The sequence below is a fragment of the Notechis scutatus genome, chromosome 13 (genome assembly GCF_049901735.1).
Source record: "Notechis scutatus isolate UNSWTSFEM ecotype Mainland chromosome 13, rNotScu1.2, whole genome shotgun sequence".
NCBI classification, from domain to species: domain Eukaryota; kingdom Metazoa; phylum Chordata; class Lepidosauria; order Squamata; family Elapidae; genus Notechis; species Notechis scutatus.
In genome coordinates, this window is record NC_142021.1 from 5,636,543 (window position 1) to 5,647,207 (window position 10,665).

The window sequence follows — 10,665 nt, forward strand, 5'->3', positions numbered from 1 at the left end:
ATTGAGATATGTTGGCAGCTCACCCTAGCAAACCCTTTAAACATCTCCCAGAGACACAGAAGCCAGGCAAAAATCAAGGACACGGTTGATTTATTTAGACTATTCTTTGACCTCTAAAAGACAAAACAATTCAGAAACGGCTTCTGTTAAGGAGGAAAATCAAAGAGGAAAAGTGTAAAGTCAAGGGGTGATTAATTGTTTGGGGAGACCAAGAGGGAAAAAGGGGGCAGGTCAGGTTCTTCATAGCGATGAATCTTTCCTGCAACTGATGTTCTTAGAAAGAACACGTACCATTTTAGGAGAACCTCAAGAAGGGAGACAGATGATCCAGAACTGTTCCCTCTGACTCATCCTTTTGGCTTCGCACCTGGTGTCTGGAGGGAAGACTGGTACAAATTGTAGGTGGTGCGAATTACGCCAACGCAGCTTTGGCAGGAGGAAAGGAGAACAGCATCCTCTTCCATGAGAAAACAACAAACTCTTGTAAGGAGGCCATTCGAAGACAGGCTTCAGTTACTGGATCCACCAGGAGTCCAAACTCAACTCAAAGGAAGCTAGACAACCCCAGCAACTGAGGATCTTGCAAAAGCTTGGACGTTAGAACATAAAACCTAGAATAAGACCTTCAGGAGACCCTAGATGCCATTCCAGACAAGGGAATGTCCAACCTCTCCTTGGAAACCTCCAGCGATGGAGCACCCGCAACTTTTGGAGGCAAGGAGTTCCACCGATTGTTCTCACCGATAGGAAATTTCTCCTTAATTCTGGGTTGGATCTCTCTTCGATACGCTTCCATCCACTACTTCTTATTCCTCAGGTATTTTGGACAATAGGTCAAATCTCTCTCCTCTGTGACAGCCCCTCAAGTACCAGAAGACAGCTGTCACATCATCCTCCGTCCTCCTTTTCATTAGACTAAGGTACAGGTAAAGGTTTCCCCCCGCACATAATACGTGCTACTCGTTTCCGGCTCTAGGGGCCGGTGCTCATCTCCGTTACAAAGCCGAAGAGCCAGCGCTGTCCGAAGACGTCTCCATGGTCAAGTGGCCGGCAGGACTAAACGCCGAAGGAACACTGTTACCTTCCCACCAAAGGTGGTCCCTACTTTTCTACTTGCATGTTTTTTTACATGCTTTCAAACTGCTAGGTTGGCAGAAGCTGGGTCAAGGAACGGGAGCTCATTCCGTGACGCGGCGCTAGGGATTCGAACCACCGAACTGCCGACCTTTTTCTGATCAATAAGCTCAGAATCTTAGCTGCTGAGCCTCTTCACTAGGCTAGACATGCCCAATTCCTGCAACTGTTCTTCGTATGTATCTGTCAGAAATGGTGTAGGGTCTCCTGCTTGGGCAGGGGGTTGGACTAGATGACCTACAAGGTCCCTTCCAACTCTGTTAATCTAATCCTTTATGTTTTATCCTCCAGGCCTCTAATCATCCTTGTTGTTGTTCTTTACTGCACTCTTTCTAGAGTCTCAACGATGCGTTTTTCCATAGCCTTCCTAAGTGTGGTGAGATGACACTATGGCGAGTTTAATCTAGGATTGTACCAATTCTCTCTAAACTTCCCATTAAAGCTAGAAATTAACAACAGAGGCAAAATGCAAAGGATCCAAAATTCAACTCCAGATAAGCAATAAAAAGTGTTTTTTTAAAAAAAAGCCACACATGCAATAGATTTCTTTTTTTCTTTTAAGGATACATTTTTAAGTTTAAAGAAGAGATTGGATAAGCATTTGTCTGAAGTGGTATAGGATTTCCTGCCTAAGCAGGGGGTTGGACTAGAAGACCTTCAAAGTCCCTTCCAACTCTGCTATTCTATGTTAGGTTGGAACAATTCTTTCACTATAGAGATATGGCTGGTTGTGTTGGTAGAAGGGTGTGCATGAATATGACGCAGGGAGAGTTCCTGTTTCACCTTTCCTCTTGTTCAGCTCATATCTAATCTATGACTTTTTCCTACAGAGGCACAACATGAAAGCGGTATCACTACCCACTGGTCCAGAGGTGATATGCAGCTGGTTCTGGCCAGTTCTGGAGAACGGTAGCGGAAACATTGAGTTGTTTGAAATACCACCTCCAACTGGCCCCGCCAACCCCATCTATTCTCTGCCTCCCATCGAGTCCCAGTTGATCAGCTGGGTCTCCTTTGGTTGCCCTGCACAGGAGAACGGAGCTGGAAAGCAGGTTAGTGGGGTGGGGAGGGAATGGGGATTTTGCAGTATCTTTCCCCTGCCACGCACACCAAGCCACACCACGCCCACCATGCCACACCCACCAAGCCACACCATTCCTACCATGCCTTAGTAAGGCCTTAGTAAGGCCACACCTAGAGTACTGCATCCAGTTTAGGTCAACACATTATAAAAAAGATGTTGAGACTCTAGAAAAAGTACAGAGAAGAGCAACCAGGATGATTAGGGGACTGGAGGCTAAAACATATGAAGAACAGTTACAGGAACTGGGCTTGGCTAGTCTAGGGAAGAGAAGGACCAGGGGAGACAGGATAGCAGTCTTCCAATATCTCAGGGGCTACCACAGGGAGGAGGAAGGGGTCAAGCTATTTTCCAAGGCACCTGAAGGCCAGACAAGGAACAATGGATGGAAACTGAACAAGGAGAGATTCAACCTGGAAATAAGGAGAACTTTTCTGATAGTGAGAACAATCAACCCATGGAACAGAAGTTGTCTTTGGAAGTTGTGGGAGCGCCATCACTTGAGACCTTCAAGAAGAGATTGGACTGCCATTTGTCAGAAATGGGGTAGGGTCTCCTACTTGTTCAGGGGGTTGAACTAGATGACCTACAAGGTCCCTTCCAACTCTGATTATCTGTTATGCCATGCCCACCAAGCCACACCACACCCACCAAGCCACGCCCACAGAACCGGTAGTAAAAAAAATTGAATCCCACCACTGCACTGATCTATCCAGATTTCGCCAACCAAAAGAAGAATCTAGAACTGGAAAAGGTGGGCTAAGCAGCCGAAATATTTCCCCCCAGTTACCCCAGTTGGACAAAATTAAAACGGCCGATCACTTCAACGCCTTGTCCCATTTCTCTACCGATTATATTATCTGAATTTCGCAAGGTTGACCGTCGTGAAACCGGGACAGTGGGCCACAGCAGAAGTTTCCAATGAAGAACCACCCCACCTGGAAATAGAATATACTAAATATAAGGATCCGCCAATACAGGTTCTCGACTTACAGCAGCTTGTTTAGTGGCCACTGGAAGTTACGATGGGACCAGGAAAAAGGGACTTACGACTGTTTTTCACACTTACAACCATTGCAGCATCCCCGCAGTCGCATGATCCAAATTCAGACATGTGGCAATTGACTCATAGTTACGACCATTGGCATGTCCCAGGATCACTTGACCCAGGGGTGGGATTCTACCAGTTCGTACCGGTTCTATAGAACCGGTTGTTATGATTCTGGGCAGTTTGGAGAACTGGCAAATCGTGCCCCTGGATGGCCCTGCCTCTCTCTTCCCACCCTTCGCCTCCCCGCCCACTCAGTCCTTATTGTGCATGCGCAAAATTGTGCATATGCCTGACACTGCTGACTGCTGTCGGACTTACGGTGGGATCCTTGGAGCCCGACAATCAAGCATGTTGCCCCGACGCTCGCCAGCTGGTTATCTCCAACGTCCTGTGGTGTCTAGCATGGCAGTTAGGAGGGCATACCTGTTCGTGTCGTCTCGACGCTCGCTAGCCGCCTGTCCCTCAACACTTGCGGCAGTGCGACTGCTCACACCGAGAGAACAGTAATGGCTGCCATGCCGATCAAAGTCTGCGCTGCGGCTGCGCGGAAACACTAGAGAGGACTCACAGCTGTTTGGCGGTCCTGTTTTGACAGCTATCAGCTCTGTGGTGTGCGGAGCGGATTGGGGGCGCGGATTTGACTGTTTATGTATAGTATATTGGGGGTAGTGCTTTTCTGGTTAGGATTTTGGGGTATTGGGAGGTGTAGGTGATGGGTTTGGGTAGGCTAGGCGTAAGTAGGTGTGGGGTGGAGATGCGGGTGGAGACGGGCGGATGTAGGTTGGAAGGGTGAGGCTGACAGGCAGCTATAATAAGCGCTGAGAGGCAGTAGTTCTCAGTGCTAGTTTTGCTTGGAATTGATCCAGTGCCTTTTGGGAAATTAACTGAGCAAATAAACCCTGGTTACTGCAAACTACAATCATGAGTACTGTGGTTTTTCAGTACAAATCATCACATACCCAGCGGGGCTGACAACTGCATTCTTCCCCACTCCTTAAGGTATTTCCTTTTTTCCCTCTCCCGACGATCAGCTGTTCCTATGATCAGCTGTGCCTGGCTGACTGTGTGATGAATAACAACAACAAACTTGCTGATGCAAGCCTGCAGGAGAGAGCTTGAAAGGTAGATCTCATTCCAGAAGATGGTGCCAGGCCAGCAGACGTAATGCGCCGTTTGGCTGTGGCTGGCTGGACACGGTGCCAAGCCATTTCTGGTAAGCAACCAGACCACAGCAGTAATGCAGTAACTGCATACCGAGGAATAAACGGCAAGGCAGCTCAGTAAAAAGCATCTCTACCTCCCTTCCCTGACACAAAGGACCACAATGGTTGTAGGAACTGGGCCTGGCTAGTCCAGTGAAGAGAAGGACCAGGGGAGACAGGATAACAATATTCCGATATTTGAGGGGCTGCCACAGAGAGGAGGAAGGGGTCAAGCTATTTCCCAAGGCACACAAAGGCCAGACAAGAAACAATGGATGGAAACTGACCAAGGAGAGATTCAACCTGGAAATAAGGAGAAACTTTCTGACAGTGAGAACAATCAACCCATGGAACAGAAGTTGCCCTCGGAAGTTGTGGGAGCTTCATCACTGGAGGCTTTCAAGAAGCGACTGGACTGCTACTTGTCAGAAATGGTGTATGGTCTCCTGCTTGGGCGTGGGGTTTGACTAGATGACCTACAAGGTCCCTTCCAACTCTGTTACTCTGTTAAGGGCAAATCTGTTAAATTGGAGGAGGAGAGTTCCTGTTAATCCCCTGCAGCCAAACCTCTGGGTGGTAGCCTCTTTCTCCACCTAAGAAATATGAAAATATCGAGCTGCAGTTCATGGCAGGGAATTCTGGAAGTTGAAGTCCACAGGTCTTAAAGTTGCCAAGGTTGGGCATCCCTGGAAAGACGTTTTGAAAGGGAAAGATTTGGGAATTGTGGTTTCCTGCGATCCTGGAAGATGGCTAGTATGCCTCTTGCAGAAAGGCCCCCTCTCTATCTATTCTGGGCAGGCTTGTGGCACGCGGACTTCCTCCAGTGCTTCCTTATCAGTAAACACTCCCCAAACACCAGGAGGAAATTCTGCACGTAGGGATTAAAAAAAACAAAACCTTTTGCAATTCTATTCATGGTAACAGCCAGTGCAAAGCCTCAACCTGCCGTTGCAAGGGGGAAAGACTTCTGTGAATAAAGTTTAAAATCAACCTAAAAATATATTGCAGGCACAGCAGAGAGATAGTGCAATGCTTCGGATGTTAAGATAAGACTGGGAACATGCTGGCCGGTTGCAAATTTACTACATCCCTGAAAGCCTCCGCTGACCTTGGGCCTGACTGCAAGAGCAACCTTGTAAGACTGTTGTAAGGAAGGTATTATGATGCTAGCTTGGTCCAGTGGTGAAGGCACCAGGCAAGGAACCAGGAGATGGGGTGTTCTGGTTCCATTTTAGGTGTGAAAGCCATCTGGGTGGGCCAATTGCCAGGAGACAGTGAGTTCTAGTTCTACCTTAGGCATGAACGTGATCCGGGTCAGGGGTCCCCAACCTTGGCAACTTTAAGACTTGTGGACTTCAACTCCCAGAATTCCTCAGCCAGTTGCCAAGGTTGGAGACTTGACTTTGGGGCAAATCCCCAGGAGACAGTGAGTTGTAGTTCCGCCTTAGGTATCAAAGCCAGATGGGTGACGTTGGGTCAATCCTGGAGACTGGGAATTCTAGTCCTACCTTAAACATGAAAAACTGGCTGGGTGAGTTTGGACCAATCCCTCTCTCAACCCAACCTACCTTACAGGGCTGTTGTTTGGGGGGAAAATAGGAGGAGGAAGGAATATGAGGTATGTTGCTGTCTAGAGTTAGTTATAAAAATAATAAAAGCAAGGTAAAAATAAAGGTTGGCAGAGACAGTTTGGTATAATAATTAAGGTGCTGGCCTAGAAACCAGGAAGCTGTGAATTCTACACTCACCTTGGCTCTTGGCGTGAAAGTTAATATTGTCGCTCTCTCTCAGCCCAACCTACCTCATAGGGTTATTGTGGTGAGAATAATGGGAAAAGAAAGGAGTATTATGTATGTTCGCCACCTTGAATTACTTATAAAGCAAGAAAGGCAGGATAAATAATCTAAAACAAAGGAAACCAGCAATGAGGTTGCCATCTTGAGTTTCTTGACTGAGAAAACCGGACAGATTAAATAAATTGTTTTGGAAAGGAAAATAAACAAACAAACACAAAGGGTCAAATTCCTCTATCAGCACCAAAAAAAAACAACAACCCACAACGCAAGGACCAAAAACTTGCACCCAACATTGCCCCTTACACACATTGCAAAAAAAATAAAAAATTGTTTCCAAGCCAGGTGTGGGTCAACATAAATTATCTGCCCTTTTAACTTGCCCCAAGCAACACAAAAAAATATATTAATTTTGTCCCAACTGGTTTCCATAAAGGCCACTGAGAAATAGCCCCCCAAAAAAGTAAAATTGAGAGAACTTACCTCTAAAAGTTCTCCAAGCCTGCACAGTAAGGCCCAAGTCCACATTTGGTGTTTAAAAATAAGAAAATGGCTGCAGGAAGACCCCAAAATTCACAGGTGTTGCTGGACAAGACTAGCAATTAACTCCTCAGATGCTGAAGCTAAACCTTCCATGCTTTTAAAGGAACAGAGAGGTTTTCCTGACCTGCATTTAAATGGCTTTTCCAAAACTCTTTTTTTTTAAATCAGAGTGCTGTTAAGACTGAGTAAGTGGAGATAATAATAATAATAATAATAATAATAATAATAATAATAATAATAATAATGTTCTATTTATTTATTTTTTCCTCTCCTAACTGCTCCTGTTTTATTTCTTGGCTGCTGGAGCAAATCTTCAACCGGGTCTAGTGGGCAAATAGTCAAGAATAATAACTCCAAAGTGGCTTCTTGATAGAAGAAAGGATAGAGTTTGGCCTGGTGATTAAGGCACCAGATTAGAAACTAGGAGATTGAGAGTTCTAGTTCTGCCTTAAGCATGAAAGTTGGCTGGGTGACTTCAGGCCAATCATCAGGAGATGGTGAGTTCTAGTCCTGCCCAAGATTAACAGAATGAGACAGGACTGATTCTGAAAAGCAACTCTGAAATACATTTATTTATTTGTGGCATAGAGGCTGCCTTCCTTGGCCCTTTCCTTACCTAAAGGCGACCTGGGCTTTTATCGGCTGGAGCTCAAGGCACAGCCTGGGTCTATTAAATCCCAAGACGCCACCTTCCTGATGTCGCTGGAAGCCACTGCCACTTAGCTCGGATCCACGCTCTCCTTAAAAGCCTTTTAATGATCTACCAAAAGAAACCTGGCCGGGCACATCCGGATCGAGACAGTAACAATTAGACCAAACTATTACTTTCCGTGGAGACGAGGCAAGCCAGACGGACGAACATTTTGCCTGCAGGAGGAGACAGCCCGACCCACCAGACTTTTCAAAGCTTGATGGACAGGACCTGATCTTGAATACTCATCAGCCTGACCCTTAGGGGTCAATTTACACCGTGGGAAAGTGGGAGGTAGAAGCAGCCCTTTCCTACAGCCTGTTGCTCAGGGCAAGCGTTCAGGTGAAGAGAGTTTACTTATTTTATTTTATTTTATTTATTTTACTTGGTTTGTCAATTGCTTACAAGATAATAGGTATAAGTAAATACATAGTTATGAATACATGGATACATATAAGAAAAATAAAAAAGAAACAATAGGACAGGGACAGTAGGCACGTTGGTGCGCTTATGCACGCCCCCTACAGACCTCTTAGGAAAGGGGTGAAGTCAATCGTAGACAGTCTAAGGTGAAAGTTTTTCGGGTTTGGGGAAGAAGCCACAGAGTCAGGTAGAGTATTCCAGGCATTGACCACTCTATTTCCTGCAATCAAGTTTGGTGCGGTTAACCTTGAGTTTGTATCTATTGTTTGCTCTAGTGTTGTTATGGTTGAAGCTGAAGTATTCATTGACCGGTAGGACATTGCAATGTATGATTTTATATACCATACTTAGATCGGACCGAAGGCAGCGTACTTCTAGGTTTTCTAGATCTAGAATTTCAAGTCTGATGGCACAGGGTATTTTGCAACGAGTAGAGGAGTGGAGAATTCTTCTTGTGAAATATTTCTGGACTTTCTCAACTGTATTAATATCAGATACGTAATGTGGGTTCCAGACTGATGAGCTGTATTCGAGTATTGGTCTAGCAAATGTTTTGTATGCTCTAGTTAGTAGTGTGATATTACCAGAGAAAAAGCTACGTATGATTAGGTTAACAACTTTTAATGTTCGTAATGTTTTAGTTCCTACGGATGGCTGCCCAACCTCTGCTTGAACCATCCAGCTTTGTTGTTGTTAGTCGCAAAGTCATGTCCGACCCATCACAACCCCATGGACCATGTTCCTCCAGGCCTTCTACCATCCTCCAGAGTCCATTGAACCTCACGGCGACTGCTTCTGGGACTCCGTCCAGCCACCTCCTTCTCTGCCATCTCCTCCTCCTCCTCCTCCTCCTCCTCCTGCTGCTTTTCTCTCCATCATTCCCAGCAGAGGGCACTTTCCAGTTGTTCTCAAATGTTTCTGAAAATGCGGCCCTCAAGAAATTGGTCCTCACACTTGAACTGGATTTGTTAAACAGGGAAAAATGAACAGGAACGGTTGCTTCCCACGGTTTGGAAATCGAGTTGATTCTTGTTTTGGCCGTCACATTTCATGGCTGACTCATGTTCAGCATTATCATCAACCAGAACTGGAAGCTTCGGCTGTTTGAAAGCTCAATCAAGGGTGTCGAGAAAATGTCAAACGTTAATTTCAAAGCAATTTTAATGACGTTGAAACGAGCTGCTTTGATTCGCAGCTCGTCTTGGGAGAAAAATAAACCCCACCACGGCCGTTTCTGCCCGAGATCTTACTAGTCATTTCCAAAGCTGATTATAAATTTCCACCACCTACTTCAGAAACCCCACTTTTCTCCTTGATGACTCTCCTTCTGCAATGCAGATGCTAATCAACATCTGGGAACAGCTGGGGTGCACGAATAAGATGATTCTGTGTCCCAAAAACACACGTTCCTTGGTTTGCAAACTTTGCCTTACAGGTTCAGTTGAGATCAGGGCAAGTTCAGCTGCAACTACTAGGTGGTCCTTGACTTACGACCACAATTAAGCCCAAAATCTTCGTTGGAAGTCTGAGTGAGCTAGGTACAACAGACCAGACCCTTATCTGTGGTTCCCTGAAGTATCAGGCAGGCACTAGTCAGAAACTGAGATCCAGAATAAATGCAGCTGCTTGATTTCATCGACAAACCCAGCACACCAAGTTAGACAAAGTTGTGTATTTACAGTGGACAGATCGTTATTGTAATCCCCAAGGTGCTGAAGTCAGAACTGAAGAAGCTTCTTGGATGAGAAGCAAAAGGTTTTCAAGGGAGAAAAAACAACAAGAAAAGTCCAATTGCACCTGTGGGACAAGCAAACGATGACTGAGAATCTCCATAGACATCGTGATTGTAAGACAGTCATTTCAACAGGCAGTATTCCTGAGGAAGAGGAAAAATCTGGGTCTTTCATACCTGAACCTTGAGACATCAGGTTGGTCACTGCTGAAACAGCTAGTCCGTTCCTATGGCAGGGTAGTCTTCTTTTTCTGTGTTCTTCTCAGTCAAGCACCTGCTCATATGCTTGGAAGCAAATCCCCCCGAAACTCAATGCAATACAAATATATGTGTCACATCCATCCAACCCACTAGAGTGGGAAGGCAAAGAATGTTGCGGGGTCCCATCCTCAAAGGAGATAACACTGGTGGGACACAGAAGGACCTTCTCCGCGGCTAGTGAAGCTGGCAGCAGAGTCAGACAGTAAGAAGGTTGGGGAGGAACCTGGGCCAGTCCTGGAGGCTGAGGACGGCTCGGATGAGGGCTCTGCGTCAGAGGCAGAGATGGAGACAGGGCAGGCTGGCAGTCATCAGCTGCCTTCGGAGTCGGACAGCAGTGAGGTGGAGGAGTAGCTGGAGCTGGTTCCCAGCCTGCACGTAGCTGCCAAAAGAACAATTACAAACTAAGGATCGACGTGGGAGTAAGGCCACAGGTGGACGGTGAATGGTCCCTCCCACCAGGATTAAAAGAGGAGCAAGTGGAGGGGGCTTTTGCAGGAAACTTTTCCATTGCAGCAGTGTGAAGATCTGTCTGTGCATCTCAAGAGACGCTGTGCCGAGCCCTTCCTTGTCAGCACTGCGTTTGGAAATATTTACTTGGCCGCTCTCCAAGCTAGATAAGGTCCCTGCTTCTAATTACACCCTTGAAAGACTGTTGGCCAGGCCTTTGGCTGAATGTGAACACAAGAAATTCACCTTTGTTTAATAAAAGGGGTTTTGCCGGGACAAAGAGTCTGCTTAGTGCTTTTGGGGGAAA